This window comes from Metopolophium dirhodum, chromosome 1, assembly GCF_019925205.1.
Source record: "Metopolophium dirhodum isolate CAU chromosome 1, ASM1992520v1, whole genome shotgun sequence".
Taxonomy (NCBI): domain Eukaryota; kingdom Metazoa; phylum Arthropoda; class Insecta; order Hemiptera; family Aphididae; genus Metopolophium; species Metopolophium dirhodum.
In genome coordinates, this window is record NC_083560.1 from 2,363,655 (window position 1) to 2,385,893 (window position 22,239).

At 32.2% G+C, this 22,239-nt stretch overlaps 1 pseudogene; it reads left to right on the top strand.

Moving 5' to 3' along the window:
• The first annotated feature begins 7,406 nt into the window (after positions 1 to 7,406).
• On the top strand, positions 7,407 to 14,964 carry LOC132937226 (plastin-1-like; annotated as a pseudogene).
• Positions 14,965 to 22,239: the final 7,275 nt, after the last annotated feature.

Here is a 22,239-nt window from a genome sequence, read left to right on the forward strand (position 1 = left end):
ATACAAGGCTATATATATATATATTTGTAATATGTATAGCTATATAGTTCACGATCTCCGCTTTATGCCGTGCTTTGCCCCGTGCTTTGCTAACGCCGCGAAACTGCTATTCAGGTGTTCACCATCGACAGGAGGTGTCTCGTCATCATGGTGCAAGTTTGATCGGCGGAAATGGGGCGTAATGTAAAGTGCTTATCTGTACACGTCGACGTGTGCCTGTATATATATATCTCATCCCATTTTACCTGGTTCACTTACATAACCAGTAGCACTTTATTTTGATCGGTCTACCGCCGCGCCGCTGACTATCTGTATTATATTAATGTTCTATTTTTGGGTGCGTATCGTTCCACCACAGCTGTTCGGTCGTTCCCCATATTATTTTGTTTAGTAAATTCTGATAGTATCAACGTTCTACGTACATCATCATTATTATCGTATTGCATATTTATTTAGTTTATTCCTGATCATGCTCATATAGCCCATCAGTCGAGATTTTGTTTAGTTCGCCTGGTATACTGTCTGACGACAATTTTTCCGTCCACGTATAGATCCACGCGCGTGCAATTTAGTTTTTTATTAATGTTTTATTTTTGCAACAATGATTTTTTTGTACTTTATACGTAGTCGAATCCCGGTTGGTAGACTGACCAAAAATTAATGATCCATGTTAGGCCCGTACACACACCGACGGTTAGTTATAAGTTTGCCATACGTTGTAGCCCGCGGTGATTATCGTCACCCACAATGTAGGTTGTCGCACACCGATGCCGTCGTTTGTACGTCCCGTGCACGTATGGGGGGGTCGTCAGGAGTATTTGTGCCTACTTAGTAGGAGCGTAAAATGATTACTTGGCGTGGTGCCTAACACTATATCCATTTTATTTTATTAATAGTTATCGAGTTGTGGTTTCAGTCTCGACGATTGTCGCGTTTTCGTATTATTCCGTAATAACGACTCTGATTGTTGTCGTTCAACACGAATAATTATTTTTGTATTCTCCTAGTACTGTATGAGTACAACTATTATTCGTTAATCATTATTCGTGTAGTATTGAGTTATTTTCGTACTCTTTAGTTATTATTTTTTATTATACTATTCATTTGAATTATGCACATACATTCTAATATATCCCGCGCCACGGTGATTTTCAAAATTTTATTACCAAACAAACTAGTGTGTTGTTCATGTGTCGTCCCGGCGTTACCGGTGATCTTTTTCATTGATAGATTTATTTCCTGACTTATTTTGCTATCGACATATTTGTCCTAGGATACTCATTCTCGTTTTACATATTGTTTTTTTCTTAATTAATCTTTTGTCGTAAGACAATTAGATACTTATTTATTTATTTTTCTCGCTGTTCGGCAGTCGTATTAATATTGTTTTTTTTGTCCTCAATATAATTTGTTGACCGTTTTCTGTTACGTTTCGAACGTCTCGTTGTGGGTTTTCTGTTTTTTTTTGGAATCTCATCAGTCGTAGCATCTATATTGGTTGACCTGTTCGTGGATGGACAGTGCCGGGAAAAGAAACACCAAGCCACCAGTCCGATTAATCGATCAAATTCTCCAACCAGAAATTTTAACCCCGTCCGGATCCAACATGCTTCCTGTTGTCACAACGTCTATTGATACTGGAACCACTGAGACTGTAAAGATGATCTCTAGTCAATCCACATCCAAGCAGAGCACCCCCCATCAAACGATTCAGAATATGTTTAAGCAGTTACTGGCAAGTCAACGGTCCAATGAAGCCGGAATCCATGCCATGAGGGAGGATATGACTGCGTGGTGGGATGAATGTTTGGAGAGGTGGCAGTCAATTGATACACGAACCACAAAATTAGAAGATGACATGGCCCGTTCTGAACATCAAACGGTTAAACTAAACGAAACTATCGGACGCAACACCAACCGTATAATCTCGCTGGAGGACGATGTTCGTACAATCCGGAGTGATTTGAACCGTTTTGTCAAACAACCAAATCCAACACCACCCGCCAATGAGACAGCTGGGTTACCAACGCACACCCCAGCACCGCCAGATATGTCCCAAGGTTTTCAATCATTTAAGGGGAACACCATACCTACATCATCAACAATGAATCCCGTGGGTAATTATACAATGTTGAATATCACAGGTCAGGGTCATTCGTCATTTTTTGGGTCTCAAGAACGCCTCAACGATGCTGTGTCGGAATTCTCAGGACAAACCCGTTCCATCCATCCAGAACGTTTTATCCGCCAGCTAGATGTATATTTTGAGAATGTTCCAATGTCAGCAGACCAACAATTAATTTCTGCACAACGTAGACTTAATAGAGATGCTCGTCTGTGGTTCCATTCACTAATCCCCACCCCTCCGAGCTACGATGATTTCCCAATATTATTCCGTCAACGTTTTTGGTCCGATGCGACTCAACGTAAGACTCGCAACAAGGTGTTTCGGCCATTTCAATACACGAGATACGATGGTCTCGCAACGCACGCCATGCAATGGATTGCTGGGGCAAAGTATCTGTCACCACCCATTGACCCAATTGATTTGGTTTCGACAATAATACAACACTATCCGATTCCCCTTAGTATGGCCCTACGAGGACGTGGACCACGTGATACAAACGAATTGTTAGCTGTTTTGACTGAATTCGAAGAGTCCACATCGTTCTGTGAGCCACGTCAGGATGATCACCGACCACATCACAACAATATTCAACCCAATCAACAAAACAAACGGAGGGCACAGGACAACCGACAAGGCTATCGCGGAGGGTACAATCGAGGGCAGCCACCGAGGAATCAGCCTGCGACTACGCCGCCCCGCCCATTCATCAATTAAATGTGTCGGGAAACGAGGAAGCTTCTCGCCAGTGATTGCAGCACGTGACGAGAGCCAAAACCCATCTGTCTGCAACCAACCATTTTCGTCTCCCATTGATTTTCCTGAACGCACTGTGAAACGTCCTGAGCTTCACGTCGAAATTTTCGGAATAAGTACGTCCGCACTGTTGGATTCTGGTGCGTCCATATCTGCGGTCTCCGAACAATTTTTCGCGACCCTGAAGAGTCAAACTAACACCGCATCGAAACTGTCTACGCTTCCCATAACGGGGGTCACTATTTCCACCGCCATCCAAGGTCGAAGTAAGAAGATCACCCGGCAAGTGTATGTACCACTAAGTGTGTTTGGACATAAGCTCCAGGGATTTTTCTGGTTATTCCCCATCTGTCCACTGAAATGATTCTCGGCGATGACTGGCTTATCCAATACGGAGTCGATTTGAATTATGTAACCCACCAGGTCGAGTTCCCGAAATGGAACACCATTTCGCCATTCCGACCAGAGATCGGAGATATCACATCTACCCAGATAACCCAGATCATCGTACATCATGAACTAGACCGATTCATGCCTACTGCAATGGAACACTGCATATCTGACATTTCTTTCGTAAAGCAAGTCTCTACGCTGACATCCGTTCCGTGTGACCCATTGGACTGTGTCGATCATACACAACCAGTTACCGATCCACTTGCAAAACCATGGCCCGAGTGTATAGTAAATTTCCACGAAGTACCGGATAAGGAACGATCAAAACTCATAAGTCTACTGGACCAATATCATAGCATTTTTGATGATCGACCTGGGCTAAACAAATTATACAGTTGCTGTTTTGAAGTATCAGAAGATGTACCTTTCAAAGTGAAACCATACCCAATACCATTCCCCCGTAGACCTGCTGTTGAAAAGGAACTCCAACGAATGCTTTCATGGGGGGTTGTCGAACGTTGTTCCTCCCCTTACTGCAACCCAATGGTATGTGTAGCGAAAGCGGATGGGTCAGTTTGTTTATGCCTCGATGCTCGACGCGTGAATCGGTTAATTTTACCGATGCGCGATACGTCTCCTCCACTTAACCAACTTTTAGCTCGGTTCGAAGAGAAAAGAATTTTCTCCAGTCTGGATTTTAGTGCCAGATATTGGCAAGTACCTTTACATCCCACAGTACGTAAATTCACAGCGTTTGTTTTTGAAGGGTGGACTTATCAGTGCTGCGTCGTACCTTTCGGTCTAAACATTTCGAATACAGCATTCGGCAAAGCATTAGAGGCTGTGCTTAACATTAAAATCAATGGGACAGACAATAACCTAGACGATCTGCACATATATGTCGACGACGTTTTAATTTCATCCACCTCGTTTGACGATCATCTTGTACGCCACGCCGCTTTGTTTAAGAGAATATCCATGTCAGGAATGACATTGAAATTGTCCAAGTGTGAGTTTCTCCGACAAAAGATTAAGTTCCTCGGACACATTGTGACTCCACTTGGGAGGTCTATGGATCCGTTAAAGCTTCAAGTCATTCGTGAGTTTCCCCAACCTCGGAATAAAAAAGAGCTACAATCATTTATAGGTTTTTGTAATTTCTATCGGAAATTTTCGTGTCACCATGCCTCAATTATAAGCCCGCTTATTGAACTCATCTAAAAAGATTGTACTTGGCGTTTTGGGTATGAAGAGCTGAAGCTATTTAATGCGGTCCATGAATCATTCACAGAACAATATCTGTCACATCCACATTTCGACCAGAGGTTTTACCTTCAGACTGATGCGAGTAAAGTTGGACTCGGTGCTGAGCTGTTTCAAATCTCTCCAAAAGGAGACCGACGTACCATATCTTTTGCTAGCCGCACGTTAAACACCGCAGAGCGTAATTACTCCATAACAGAATTGGAATTGTTATCTATAGTCTTTGCTTGTGAGAAGTTTCGGGTATTCATCCTAGGATACCCAGTCACTGTCCTGACTGATCATCAAGCCTTAACTTTTTTAATCCAATGTCGCCTGCGAAACGCTCGATTAACTCGATGGGCGTTACACCTTCAAGAGTTCAATCTACAAGTAAAACACATCCCCGGCTCAGATAATGTTATTGATGCTCTATCCAGAAGTTCTGCTGGACGAGAGGAGGCGGAGAAGGTGATATCCAGTTGTCCGTGTGTTTTAACAATCACGTCAAAAAAGGTTCAAGCCGAGTTTGAGCGTCAAATATCGTCTTTCAAATCAATTTGCTTGTCTCAGAAGGGAGGACCCTAACCTCGATAGACTTCAACAGTTGCTGAAAGACCCCCAGAGTCAGCAGACCCCGTATCTCGAACACTATAGCTTAGTAGAGGGGGTACTGTTTTATCGACGACACAAGTCTACTGATCAATGGCTGGTTTACATCCCCATCAACAGGGTAGACGAACTGATCACTCAGGTGCATCGTCATTTTGGCCATGTCGGACCAAAGAAGTGCATACTCGCCATACGTGATTTCTGTTTTTTCAAAAGCTTTCAGACACGTATCCGAGAAGTAGTCCGAATTTATGTGTTGTGTCAGAAGACTTAAGCGTCTACAGTCCGTATAGAAGGGGAAATGCGATCTGTTCTGGCTGATGTCCCACTCGGGCGAGTATTAGTCGATCTATATGGCCCTCTCCCTCCGGGTTGGAACCAAGTCCGATATATTTTTGACGTACTAGATAACTTCTTCCGATTTGTCCGTCTATACCCAGTGAAGAAGGCCACCGCTGTCACGGTAACCAATCGTATGATTGATGATTATATATCCACATATGGTAAACCCCGATGCCTCGTATCCGATCATGGTGTACAGTTCCGGAGCAACGTGTGGCAGAATCGGTTGTTAGCCCTCGCCCCTCGGTGTACCGCCAACAATGACATCTGTGTACCATCCCCAGTCCAATCCAGCTGAGAGAGTATTGAGAGAACTCGGACGTATGTTCCGGGCGTACTGCCACGAAAACCATACAGAGTGGCCACGGTACGTATCGTACATTGAATGGGTGTTAAACAACACTGTCCATGAGTCAACAGGCCACACCCCACAAGAGCTTTTTCTTTCCGTCAAACAATATAACCCATTCGGAAATGTCGTTTCGTTTCCTCTTCGTCTTCCTCTAGCACAGAGAACTAAACTGACCATGGCCCGAGAGATCCAGCTCACCCATTCCGAAAGAAGAAAACACCGCCATGACAAGCAGGGCGTACCCCTATTATTTGTCATCGGTACCCGCGCGTTGGTGAAAACGCATCGCCTAAGTTCCTCCGTCGACAAATGTATACAGAAATTCTTCTTGCTATACGAAGGGCCCTACGTGATCACCAGCCGTCGTCAAGACAATGCATATACTCTGGCAGATCCAAACACCAACAGAACTATTGGGACTTACAATATTATTCACCTCCGTCCGTTCTACGAACCGATCAGTTCACCATTGCAGCAGGCTGAAGTCATTGTTAGCACTCAGGTATCATAAGAACGGATCGAACACATCTCCCGTATGAAATTCCCGTCAATTATTATTACCGATTATTATTTAAGTTTGCGTTCAAACATCGTCATCCATGAAAGCTCTCTCCAATGTAGCGAACCTTCATGGGGGGGTTTCTGTGAGGTCCAACGCAAACCAATATTATTATAATTTATAATTGTACTAGAAGGTGCCATAGGAGCGCGACATGCGACGAGATAGAGATCCAATACTGCACCACCGTTCCGGCAGTCGCACACACGCTCCCCTCCTAGTACCCACGGCTCAGAGTACCGGCCACTCATGTTAGCTGTACGTATGTGACCCCCTCCCTCACCTGTCGTTTTTCCGTGCCACCCAAGATCGCAAAGTACTGACCGACACCAGCAAAAGCCACCACTAACTTTTTTCCCGTCTCAGCTCCCGGTACCATGAGCGAGTAGCAAGCGTTTTGCTGATGCGCCGAAGGGCGGCACAGGACACACACTATTTTACTGGTAACGTTTTTGGTACATCATTATTATTATTCTCACCGTGGCCGGTACTTTTAGGGTATTATTACTATGCTATTATATTATTATTACCATACTATTATATTATTATTATTATACTTATGTATTATGGTACATTATTGTTGTCCTCCCGCCAGGGGCGTAGCCAGTCGGTAGGCCTGGTAGGTCCGGGCCTACCCAGATTTTCTCTAGAAAAATACCAATAATATTAAAAATAATATATTCAGACACTTATACACGTTTTTACGACAGTTTTTACATAAATGTATAATATTATTATAACACTATAATAATTTGTCTGTATCAAGACGGCGACATCATTAAAATGTCATAAGGACTATCGCACTAATCGATAGACGATACGTAAAAATAATATTGAAAAATAGGTAATCGATAAAATCGTTGCTTATAAAATTCTCGAGATAAAGTTTTGTTGGAAATTTAGTTTCACGATTAAACTCATAAACGTTTTAAGCATTTACCTAGTATCTACCTATAATTATTAATATTGAGCGATTCGCAATCTCGAATGGTTGTTGTCGTTACAGTGAACATTTAATAAATAATATGAAACGGTTTTTGATTCCTAATAAACTTAAATCAAATGATGTCACTGAAAATGTTTCAAGTGTTTTGGATCCATCGAAAATTTATTTTCCTTGTACATCTACTACAGTAGTTGAATCAATAAAACCAGATTCGAAACAAACAAATTCCGATGAACTTTTAAAATTGAACGTTCTTGATTTAAGTTCAACTTGTGACGAAAATGCCGTACAACCTGTTATTAATTTTCCTCGTACAGTTATTTACGGAAAAAATCGATGTTTTCAAAGCAGTTGGTATAGTAAATATCCTTGGTTGGAATATTCAATTACGCTAAATGCTGATTTGTGTTATTACTGTCGTCATTTTCCTCCTCACCTAACGGTTTCTCAGTCTCATACTGAAAAAGATGCTTTAATTAATCGTGGATATTCTGATTGGAAAAATATTAGTAACCTGACAAAAAAACATGAAAATACTAGTTCTCACAAAAATGCTGTAATAAAATACAACTCATGGCTGTCAACGAAAAAAACCGGTTCAGTTTCATCTCAAATTAACCAACAAGTTAAGGACCAAATTATAAATAGTAGAGAAACATTAACAAGTATAATACGATGCATTTTGTATTGTTCTCGACAAGACATCGGAATACGAGAACATAAAAAAATCAATTCTACCGAAGATAATCCAAATTGGCCTTGTCATGACGTAAACGAAGGTAATTTTTTAGAAATGATTAAATTACATTCATTAGAAAATGAAAATTTTAAAACTAATTTTAAATCATTACCAAAAAATAGTAAATATACGTCACCTGATATACAAAATGATTTAATTAAAGCTGCATCGAATCTTACATTACGTAAAATAGTAAAAGAAGTTAATCTCGGGAGCAACATTTTTAGTCTAATTGTTGATGAGGCTAGAGATGAATCGAAAATTGAAAATGAGCGTTTGTATAAGATATGTATACGATTCAAAAATAAAAGAAAGATTTTTAGGATTTATTGAATTAAATGAATTAAATGCCCAAGCGTTGTGTAACGGATTGATATTATTTTTTAAATAACACGGGTTTAGACATTGGTAAATGTGTTAGTCATTATATGATGGTGCTTCAGTTATGTCGGAAGAATTTTCAAGTGTTCAAACAAAAATAAGAACTTTAGCAAAATATCCATACCCATATATACATTGCCATGCTCACAGGCTAAATCTAGTTCTTGTTAATGTTACACAAAATGTTCAAGAAGTAGGCGAAATAATAGGCTTATTAGAAGCTGTTTTTGCATTTCAATCAGTATCTACTCTTCGTCATCGTGCTTTTTTCAAGAAACAAATTTCAAAATCCCATAGCACTGTGATACTAGATGGGTCTCAAAATATAAAAGTATACAATTTTTCAAAACTCATTTTGGTAGTATTTTAAAAGTTCTTAATACATTTAAAGAAAGTTCTAAAAAACGAGAGGCTGCAGAGGCAAAGGGATTGATTTTACAGTTTGCCAAATTTGAAGTTATTGAAAGTTACAAGTTTACGAGTATATAAATTAATATTTATAATTGTATTTTGTAAAAATATTAGTATTTAGGTACTTAAATAAAAATTGAATCTTTTGAAACTATATGCTTATTTTTTGGTTCAATTTGTTTTAATTTTTAAGTAATTAATTATTCATTTATTTATAAGAATAATCATTGAAAACTGATAGTAATTTCTATTAGTAAGCTAATAAAAAAAATCAGGAAAAGTCCCCATTACCGTCGGCAAGTAAAGTTTTATAGTGGGCCTACCCAAAAAAAAAATCCTAGCTACGCCTCTGCCTCCCGCCAGTAAACCGCTCCGTCGGAGCCGTGTGGTGAGTAATGTTTATATTTTATTTGGTATAATGCATTATTATTTTTATAATTTACTTTGACCGAGTTTTATGCCTTCGGCTTTCTCGGCACCAACTTAAATCCTGAATTTGTTCAAATAAACTTATATATATATTTTCCCCAAATTGAGGTGTTATTATTTCACCGTCGGTCACCTTTCCTATTACTGGGTCAAATGTATTAATAATCTACTTACGTAGAATCTTCTTTTAAATTTTCAATCATTTGTAATGAAAGATGAACAATTTATAAATTTTTATTTACAAAATCATTTTTAAATTTTAAATTTTATAAATTTTTTCGAAATTTGAACTTTAAATGCTTTTAAAAAAAAATTGTGAATATGTATTTTTAATATTTTTCATCTGTCATTGTAACAATGTATTAGGAATCTCGTATTAAATATTCAAGCTTTTTGAACAAATAAAATTTAATTCACATTTTTAGAAAAAAAACTAAAACAATTGGAATTTGAAAATATCTGTAAACCACTTAAAACAAGTCAAAATATTTTATCGTGTATAAAAAAATAATATAATACAAATATTCAGTGAAATTTCCATGTATCTACGGTTATTTGTTTTAGAGTTACGCCAACCAAAATCCAATTTTGCGTAAAAATTACTGTTTTTTCTCATTGTTTGTTTTGTTTTTCCCTGCTCTTAATCTCTAACCTAACCTATAACATTTAAAATTCCATACAAAACTTTTCAATTACCTACATAAAATATGTTAACATTTTTTTAATGTCTAATTACTTCTCTACTATTTTCAAATATGTTTAATTTTATAATTACATAAAAAACAGTTTGTATTGAATAAAAGAATTTATTTTTTTTTAGATTGATAAAAATGGAGATGGAACTGTTGACCTTTCAGAACTACAACAGGCCCTAGATTTATGTGGTTTTAAGTTACCTGCATGGAAAGTTCGAAAAATTATTGAAGATTATGATGGTAAAAGAACTGAAACAAAAGAAAAACTTGTATTTTCAGAATTTAAAAAGGTTGAATATTTTACATACTTATCTAACATCTAAACAAACTCAAAGTTATAAACATTTAACATAATATACTTTTTAGCTATGTTCAGACTTAAAAGCAGGAGAAGTTGCTAGCTCATTTAAACAAGTTGTTTCTAAAAAAGAAAACTTAGAAACTTTAGGTGGTATGTCTGATGCATCAAGTGAAGGAACAACACATTCTGTACGTTTAGAAGAACAGCTTGCATTTTCTGATTGGATCAATACTAGCTTGAGTAATGATCCTGACCTTAAGCATTTACTTCAATAGAAAGTAAAGGGAAAAATTTGTATGAAAAGGTCATAGATGGAATATTGCTCTGGTAAACAGATTTTAAACTTAAAACCAACAATTATTGTATTATTTATGTTGGTAATTTTGTATGTATAATTATACATAATATATCATAATTGTTTAAAATCTTTTTTTAGCAAAGTTATTAATCATTCTTGTCCTGATACAATTGACGAAAGGGCAATTAATAAAGAAACAAATAAAAGCAACCTTACTGTTTACAAAAAATTAGAAAATTTAACACTAGCACTAGTTTCTAGTCAATCTATTAGTTGTAATATTGTGAATATTGACGCTCATGATCTTGCTAAAGGAAAACCACATTTAGTCCTTGGTTTACTCTGGCAAATTATTAGGGTAAATATATTTTTGTCAGTAAAACAATTAAAAAAACCTAATTTAATTTTATAATTTAATTTAAATTATTTAGAAAGGATTGTTTAATCAAATTACTCTTGAAAACTGTCCTGGGTTAGCTACATTGTTACAAGATGGAGAAAAAATTGAAGAGCTTATAAAACTGTCACCAGAAGCTATACTTCTTGGATGGGTTAACTACCATTTGAATCGTTCTGGAGTATCAAGGTAGGTATAAAATGATATTTAGTTTTATTAAGTAAAGATAATTGTAAAATATTTTGCTAATTTCAGACAATGCCATAATTTTCAAAATGATATAACTGATTCAGAAATATACACATACCTTATGAAGCAAATTGCACCACTTGATTCGGATGTTGATATGTCTGCGTTAATGGTAATTACTAATTATGAATAACTTTTACATTTTTGTTTCCTGAGGATCTAGGAATAAATAAAAGTAAATGTGTGTAAGAAACATAATATTCTTTTATTGATCAATATTTAAAATAATTAAAATTGAACACAATAATGTTGTATTTTATTATTTTAGCTTTGACCTTTGACTAATCAAATATTATTAAAATTGGAATATTTCTTATTTATTTTAGTAATTGATAGTTTATTTTTTAAATGTTATTCAATAAGTATATATTTTGGTTTTTATAAGTATGTTTTTAATAGTGCTCCTTATTTCATGTGTAGGTACTTGCTTTTCACGTTTTCGCGTGAAATTAACGTTTAATTTTTAAGACCTATTACTTAAAATTGTCCGTGAATTTATAACATTACTCACGTATTTACGTCTTTACTTACTTATTTTTCTATTTTTATTCGTAGGTTAAAGATGATTTTACTCATATTAATAATTTAGATTAATTTAATAATCAATAACATAAAGTATAACTACTTAGGTCAAGTAATATAATATCTGACCACCTTCTAAAAATCATTAGTTAACAATTATTTATTTTTGTAAAATAATAAATGTTTTTATATAAATAATATAAATGCTCAGTTAATATCAATTAAAAATTATTCTTAGAATAACGAATTCACGTGAATATGATTCTGATAGTGTGTTAGCATTTATTAATTCACATTTTTTATAAATATTAATCATACGTGTTCACGATATCCGTGTACACTTATGTTTGTATTCACTAAAAGTAAGACCCCTAGTTATTAACTATGTTTTATTTTTGATTAATTAACCAACATTTTCATCGAGTATATAAATCTTTGGATAGTTAAATTACATTTATTGTCTATAAAGGAATCGGATTTGAACAAAAGAGCAGGTATAATGTTGCAGCAAGCATCTAAGTTAGGTTGTCGAAGTTTTGTTACACCCGTTGATGTCGTGAATGGTGTATACAAATTAAATCTTGCATTTGTTGCTAATTTGTTTAACAATTATCCAGGATTAGACAAACCCGAAGGAGAAATTTCAAGATTACAATCAATTGAAGAAACAAGAGAAGAAAAAAGTTAGTTTTTATTTTTTTAATGAGATTTATATTTGAAACTCAGGTTTATATACTAGGTCATTTAACATAGGACACTTATTATTCAAAAAGTATTATTTTTTTTGAAAATATTTTTTTAAACGGTTTCAAGTGTTTACAAAATAACGGGTTTATTAAAAATTTATATTTTTATCCTTATAAATTGTCTAAGTTTTTTACTTTTTTGAATTACGACACACAGTTTTAGTTTCATCTTCAAAAGCAGAATATTTTTCCGAGTATTTTGATACTTTATGGGTTTTAAGTATTTAAAGTTTAGAAGAATAGAGTAGTGGACCAACATTTTGCAGGGTCCTCGCCTGGGTCCTGTTTCATGATTTGTAAAGATTTCGAACCCCCATCCGACTGCATAGACTGCAAAAGAATATAATTCCGGCCCCTACTAATAACTCATAAGCTACTCTTCCTAATTTTGATTTTCATGTATCTTAATACTGAGAAAAATATTCTGCTTTGAAATGTGAAATTAAAACTGTATGTTGTCCTTGTCATTCAAAAAAGTAAAAAACTTCAAAAATGTTAAGGATAAAAATATTTAAAAATCTAGGTATATATTTTTTTTTAAATATTGTTTTTAGAGACTAGAAATAAATTTTTTTTTTTTTAACATTTATTCTTTTTGAAATGATGAGTAAAACGAATATAATGATTACAAAATCACCCGGTATATGTTGATTAGTTTTTTATTTCATTTTCGTATGTGTATTCAATTCTCTAATTTTTGATTATAGCATACAGAAATTGGATGAATTCTATGGGTGTTGCACCTCATGTTAATTGGCTTTATTCAGATTTGGCAGATGGTCTCATAATTTTTCAATTGTATGATATTATTAAACCAGGAATTGTTAATTGGTCCAAAGTACACAGGTAAAAAAATTATAATTTGAACTTCGCTTGAAATCTTAAAATTAAACCAATAAATTGTTATACATTTCAAATTCACATAAGAGGAAGTTAGCGCACAATAAGTTTATTCTCTGTGAATCATGCATAACATGGCAAATTTGCATTGGACCAAACCGTTCTTGTTATTTTAGAGTGAATTGACCTATTATCCAACTCAAAGTTAAACACATTTTTTGTGTTTATTGGTTTTTTTATAATATTTCAATTTTGATGAAAGTTATGAATGTAAAACTGTAAAATATTACAATCAAAAAGTGCTAATATATCGCTGAAAATGTTTAATATCTTAATAATACCTATATACAAATACAACTTATGTTATTAACTTAAGTTTTGATAATAGATTAATTCAATCTTAATATTAAAGCTAACGATACAGTTCTCAGTAATTACGTTCTGCTGAACGTTAATTTGATGTGAAATGTCAGAGAAAAAACAAATTGTGTAATGAAATCCTTTGTTTTTGTACAATTATAATATAGTATGAGTAATTCAAACATCAATATGTTTATAATGTAGAAAATTTTCTAAACTGCGAACATTTATGGAAAAATTGGAAAATTGCAACTATGCTGTTGAGTTGGGTCGTCAATTAAAGTTTTCATTAGTTGGTATTGCTGAACAAGATTTAAATAATGGAAATGCAACACTTACATTAGGTGAGCAAAATAAATAATTTTTGGTACAGTAAAAAATAGAAATGGGTCAAAGTTATTAACATTGTGACATATTTAATATTTTTTGCGATTATACCATAATTTTAATTGTTTAGGGTAACGTCATTTATATTAAAATACATAGATAAGCCATTGTGTTGTTAATATTGGAAACAGCTAATTTATTGCATTCAACTGCTTTCAATATTAACAATACTATGCTTTATCTGTATATTATTTTCAATGGTAACGGTAATGTATATCTGCCGAGATCGATATAATTAATAAAATATTTGTTCACCGTTTTTGATTTAAAATTTAACTATTTAATATGGAGCATAACTATAAGCTAATGATTAAACAATTTTGTCTGTTTTGTATTATAGCTTTAATTTGGCAATTAATGCGTGCATATACTTTATCAGTCTTAACTCAACTTGCTAAATTTGAAAGTCCGACAATTGAAAAAGAAATTGTTACCTGGGTGAACAACAAGTTACAAAATGCCAATAAATCTTCAACTTTAAGAGGATTCCAAGATCATGCATTAGCTGATGGGCGAATTATTATTGATTTAATTGATGCAATAAAACCAGGCACCATCAATTATAATGCAGTTAAAGAGGGTGGTGATGCCGAGGTAATATTATTAATAAAATAAATTATCAAAATAATTATAACAATTATCAAAAATTGCTTTTGAATATTTGAATATTTGATTAGTAACTAAATTGAATTATTTTTTTAGGATAATTTAGCTAATGCTAAGTATGCAATATCAATGGCCAGAAAGACGGGTGCCAGAGTGTATGCTTTACCAGAAGATATTACTGAAGTAAAACCAAAAATGATAATGACTCTCTTTGTGTGTCTTATGGCTATAGATTATGTTCCTTACATAGCCGTAACTGGAAAATCAGACTCGTAACCAAATTATGTATTATTATTCTTAGAAATTTTCATTTCCAGTTTAGATTATATATACTTAAATGTGAGTCAGCTAATTATTCTGAGTCAATGATTAAAGCCAATTTTACAATTTTCTTATTTTTGTAAGTTCATGAATTTGTAATAAACCTATTAATAATAATAATTGTTACATAAATGTTATTTTATACGGATTTTTTTTTAATCGATCGAATGGTCAAACCTAATACCCTAGTTGTTCCGTCATAAATACGTAATTATATTACAATTATCTAAGTCTGTATTACAGAAAGATGTTGACCTACATAATGTGTAAGTGTGTGTGACTTGTGCGTATTCGGTATTATTATATTACTTTGATATTTTTCTCTTTAAGAGGACGCCATACCACTCGTAATTTGGTTGTAAAAACTGTTTCACGTGGGACAACTTTTATCGTATCATATTTATAATATAATAAACAAAAGTGTGCAGCACATAGAAAAGAATTTTATCTATGTCGTAGTATTTTTATTATTTGGTTAACATAAATATACGATTAAAGTTATCGGTTTGAGATCATTACGTTTCTTGTGTTTTTCAATTAATTATTAAAACTTATTGGGTAGTGCTAACACTTGACGCTATGACGCAGATGAAGTTCTTCCTTTTAGGGATGTAAAATGTTGGTAGTTTTTATGTTAATATTGAGGGAGTAAATTTGTTCCGCGAAAAATAGTTTTTAACATGTGAAATTATTGTAAAATAATTTTTCTAATTTAATTATTATCGAATTATTCCCTGATGGCGCAAAACGGCAAAACGCAGCTACCCCCCCTCCATTGAAGCACTCGCGTTTCTCGTTATCGGATCGCGAATAATATAAACTGTGACAAAAATAAAAATTTCCGATAATCAGAAATCGATAGACATAATACTATATTGAATAATGAATAATATCGTTATTTTTAACACCGACTGATCTATAGATCAAAACTCTCACCTAGTTCCAGATTATCTAGAAAGTTCAAATTTGGCATGCATATAGATAATTAGGTGAATACACAAGGGCGTCCGCAGGAATTTGTCAACGGGAGGGCAAAATATTTTCTTTTAAATTTTTTGTCTCACTATCCTATTAGTTATAAAGTATTTTTGTGAAATTACGTTTTCTTTTATATAGACAAGGAATGTAAAAATATTTATGAATTATTATTATTAGATAATTAGTTAAAACTTAATCTTACAGCATTCATTTTAATTAGTTGTTATGTAATTTTAAATTATCAAGTACATTTTTATTAAAAAAATAAAATGTTACCGATGATTTTATAATTTTAAATAATTTAGAAAATTAAATATTTTTAGCTTATTCAGTCATTGATACCACAAACTTGAACAGTTGAAACTATTGTGTAGGTATGCCATATGTAAACATTTAATTTTTTATCAAAAAAGTAAAAACTGCAGTATAATGGCACTTGGTCCCACCAATATATCTGATAATCTATTAAAGCAACGTTCTTAGTTCTGACGTTCATAATCGAGTGTAATAAAAATCACTCTGTAATAAAAAAAAAATATAATGTTTTTAATTTAAACTTAAAAAAATTTTATTTTGCGATATTTTACATTACAACGGTAATGATTGAGGTTAGGATTACGATGCACTTTGCATTGTTTTCCAAATCTAGCAATACTTGTTGTATAACATACCGACATTGAATTTTTTGCATCTAAAGATTTTTGGAGGATTTTGAAGTTTTTTAAATTTAAATTTAAAATTTGCACATGTTTTTACATGGTTTTTATAATAAATATTTGATCTAAAGTCTAAACTTATGGAAATAGTAAAAAAAAATATAAACTTTCAGATTAAATAAGTAGGTTGTTCAAATTCAAATTACAAGTTCTATCTGTAAAACTGTTATACAATCATTGAAAAGTTTAAAATGTATATTATAATTCATACCGAATTTATATCTTTAATATTAAAAAAATAATAATTTAGTGCACTATTTACAATATTGTTTGGGCATTTTTAAGTTTTTTTAGAACATTAAAATCATCAATTATAATTGATAATGATCAACCCAGAGAAAGCCAATGGGGGCAACTGCCCCTACTTGCCCCCCTTGATCAGTAACACACTTTACTTACAGGTTACAAGGTATAAAAATAAAATTAAACTCTAGATCACGACACGGTCTAGTGGAAAGTGGAAATCCGGCTTAATAGCAATAACTATATTTTGAGGTAACCTTCAATATAATATTATCTCATTAAGATTTATAATATAAATCTTAATTCGTGATACAGAGTGTAACACGAAGACCTGACAAATAAAATAACTTTTGTTTTATTCAATATTTTACTTTCAATAACAGAGCCGTAACGACAAGGGCGTCCATTAGGGGGGCAAGGGGGACATGCCCCTCTGGCTTTCCGTGCCTATTATACTATTATATACATTTTACAAAATATTATATTATAATCGATACATTGAATAAAGAAAATTGATAATTGTATTAGTGTTCATTACTAACTTCGTGTTCTATATAATCACAGAAATTAGTTTTACCCATCGATAATATTATATTGATATAAGAAAAATATGTTGATGATTTTATCACGGAATTCAATGATTTGAACGACAAGTATATTATCATCATAGACATTAAACTTAATAATAAGTATAATATAATTTATTCTCTGGATTATGCATGCTTAGTATAGGTACGTAGACAGAAAATTCAAGATTTAAATTTAGTTTAAAATGTATTGTTGACGAATTTTCCAAAAATAAACGTAACTTATAGTTCTTGTTTTAACATTTAATCATCTTTAGTTATATGTTTTTTACTTTTTAAGTATCTACCTAGTAATTACATTAATTAAATGCATTATTTATGTTATATATTTTAGATTTTATTAGAAATTAAACTACCTACTGTTATTTATTTTATAAATAATTATATATATAAGATAAATTGATAAATACTATTGTACGAGTACAGTCATATAATATTATGCTGTGTAAACTTACATATTATAGCAGTTAACAGGTTAATAGAAAGGTCAATATTATTGTAAAATAAAGTTTCATCATCTGGATTTCTGAAGACGGAAGTCATTGCGTGTAGCGTAACATTGTTTATTTTTTTTTAACACTGAAATAAAACAGCCAATTTGTAAATCTGGTTTATCAAAAAATATTGATCGTAAAAATTTTTATTTAAATCATATTATGTAGTTTATTTTTTTTACATAATATTTTGAAATCTCATTGTTTTTGTCAAGTAGAGTTGATCCAGTCGTACCTAATAAAAAGAGTTTTAAATTCAAAAAGTACAAACAATATTTTATGAGCATTTTTTAAGTAAGTATACTTGTTAAAATGTAAATATTTTTTTGAAAAGTTATTTTTTCAAATTAATGAGTTGCTTCAAAAAAAAATTTAGTTTTAAAAAATAAAAATAAAAAAATCGGCTAAGTGGATGTTGTTCTGCTGTACAGTAGGTTACAAATGGGTAAATGTATAAAGGATTGTTTAAACTTGAATTCAATGATAATATAATATAATTTTATAAGAAAAATGATTCTGAGCGAAGACGGTTTGTCAGTCTGGATATTTTATATTATTTGTAATTATTTATGTGTTGTGAGTTTTGATGGTATTCTTAAATATAGGTAATGTTTTCTATAACATTTAATACTAAAAAGTTTTCTATAAGCGATAAGAATTACTACTTGAAATCGACTTTCCCACAAGTTTGAAATTATCCTCTAAATTCCTAAAAATGACATATTAAAAATAAGTATTTAAAAATTATCGTATTTTAATTTTTGGAGAAGTTAAGATCAAAAAATTAAAATATGAGAAAGTCGATTTCAAGTAGACTTGACGACAAATTTAAATCTGTTTTTAGAATTCTTATCGTTTCATTAGATCAATTGGTATGTTTGGCAAAGAACCAGTCTAAAATCCTATGTCACGTGTGTGTTAGACAAAATCAAAAAATCACGGTATCGAATACCCTTAAATATAAAATCCATAAATTAGAACCGCAAAGTTCACAATAAAAATAATTTCGAAATATATCTTCACGCGTGCTTGACGCTTGTCCTTACATATGAAGATTATATTATTATTAAATTCTTTCGAATACTTTCGATAAAAATTCTGGTATACCATTTCCAAAGGATTTATAAATATTAATAATACACCAGCAATATCATGTGACCTGCATTGGTTTTATTTCACACAAATCAACAATAAGTATATTATAATAAATTAATAACATAAATCACATAGTCGTAGTTTTTCAGAAACTTGAAAAGCGAGGTACTCGGTATAAGTATTATAATGAAATATGAATGTATTACAAACAACAATACTGGTATAGGTATATACTTTTGATGTATAGACTTCTAGTTTAAACATTGTTCAATAAAGTAGGTATTAGGTAGGTATGAACTTATAAAACTTATCCGCCACCTACCTACTAAGTACTAATTATTACCAAGCAACATGCAGTAAGTAATTAATCCAATCAACTTTATTTGTTAGTTTGTTATGTAGTTATAATAATTTGGTTATCAATTATCAAACTAAATTTATGCAAGTTCATACAATCATACATAAATAAAATAAAACAAGTATTATTTTCAATTTTTGAAAAAATTAAATTCTTTATTAATATTTAGGTATTATTAAAACTTTAAATTAGGTACAGAAATGATAAATTATTATTAGCATTAAGAAATCAGACTATTTATTATTTAGTATACCTTAGTAGGTATAACTTAAGAGCTAACATAAGAATAGTAAGTTAGGTAATTTTAGATATAAGGTACTCATATTTTTTTTTATAATTCATGAAGTAGAGTTATAGCGATAGATTTTCTACCTATGGGTATATATTATAAACATTTATTTTTTAAACAGTCCAAGTCAATTAATTTTGAAGAATTATGATTATTATTGTTAATATAAAATTATTTAATTAAGCAAGATGGAATGGGATCTTGATGCATAATACAATAATTTAATGGAGTTACAATAAGATGTATTTATATTTATGTATTTTTATTTATATTAAATTTTGGTATATCTCGATGATTACACAATAGCTCCCTAATAGGTTGTAGTTTTTTTTATAGTTTCTATTTTTAGATTTTTACGATGATTATCTCACAACGACGAGATGTCAAGATGTCTCTGGGATATCGCATTCGACAATTGCATTATATCTAGTTGATAGATCGATACGACTGCGCCTACAATAACACCCATAGTCGTCGAATAGTAATTTCTATTTGTTATTTCAAATTTAAATCGCATAGAAATCACTTTATGACATCTCAGAGAATATAATTCTAAACACTTTTTTTTATAACATCTATTTAAAATTACATAGTAGTAGTTATGCGATGTCACATTTGAGACTTAAAAATACAATCTCTGAGATATCGAAATCACCTTTATGCACACAGGGTTATTACTATTATTATTATTATATTTTTTATACATTTTTGGGTTGCGGTGAGTTATTATGTATTTTGAACTTCTATTATTTAAATTTGTGTGTAACTTACCTACCAGAAACCGTGTTACTATTTTTACTATTTTTGTATACACACCCACACACATACACATATTCATACACAAATACACATAATTACACAACACGCACTAAATAGCGCCGACAGTCATAATTGCTAGGCGATCCCGACCACTACTGTTCGAGCTATTTTTAACCATTACACACCCAGCTTGTCCTCCATATTTCTAGGACTTAAGTGTCAATGGTGTAAAGACCCTAAGTTGGTGTCCAGGTGCGTGTATTATTATTGTACGCTCCCGGCCCCCACACTCATTAATATTTTATATTAAAGCTAGCTAAATTACCCACTATTGCTCATCATTACTGAGGTACATATTTATTATTTTCCACACAAATACTTGAAGTTTTCAAAATTCGGACTTTTTTTATTTCAATTACCATACTTACTTGATTAAAAATCAAGAAAGTAAAAAAATAAAAAAACACACATCATTGTAAAATCAATACATTCATCGCTCCGCTCAGAATCTAAAAATTGATTATAATATGAACAATATATTAATATGATGTAAATAGTTATAAATATACTATGCATAGGTAATAGTATAAATTAAATTTATCTTTATAATATAATCTATACCTATGGTATTGTAGAAGTCATAAATAAGTATACTTAATAAATGCTTTAAATAAATAATAATATATATGGGTAATCAAACTTGACGTGTGTTTGAATAGTTTCATCCAATATATTCAATTTTTTTCGACTTCTAAAAACAATGTTTGAAATTCTTTATCGGCATTTATGTTAAAACTTGGATACAATTTTCAACATTTTCACAACATTTCGATAAATCACTATTTACTTTTTGTAATGCATTACATAATGGCAATGTAAAGGCAAAAAGTTTTTCTATGATATATAATGTTATTATAAATTTAGACATTATATAGTTGATACATTGATTAAATAAATTCGTATGAGTGCCGTACCAACAAACAATTTAGGGGGGGGTTGGGGTTGACCCCCCCCCCCCCTATATATGTCACTGATTTACAAATAAATGAATGCAAAAATTATTATATTAAGCAAAAAAGCAGTATCAAACACATGCTAAGCAAAAAGGCAGTAACTGACCACGGTATACTGTAATTTTGCTAAGTATTGGCTCAAAAACTGGATTTTCGTTTAGTATTGATGATAATTTTCTAGCCGTATCACACTCACACAATATCATATTATCATAGATTATAATAATTTATAAATATACGCTGTTAACTACGGTCTTAGAAAACCCCGCTGTTAATATTCTGGTTGTTATTAATTCTGTGATTGTATTTGGCCCATCATCCATGGTTTTATTATATTATTTTATATTATTTCATGGTTATGCTATTAATAAATGTGCTCATACTGCATTTTCCCTGTGTAAACAATAATATTAATGTCTCACAAAACTAAGCTAAAAGTACGTATATGCGTTTTGAGGTGTTAAGAGGTATCTTAGAATTTATCCATGAGCGTTATTGGATTCTACAGGAAAAGTTATTTGAGAATCATTAATTTATTGATGTGTAAACATCTATGCTATCGGTTTGTAGTACGACCTTCTTGGGGAATCGAGCGTCAGGCGTAAGTCATGTAGATGTTAATGCTTGAGTGTGTGTGTGTGTGACGGTCGTCGCGCAGGCTACCAAACATACGTAGCGGCGGAGGCGGCGGACGTCAC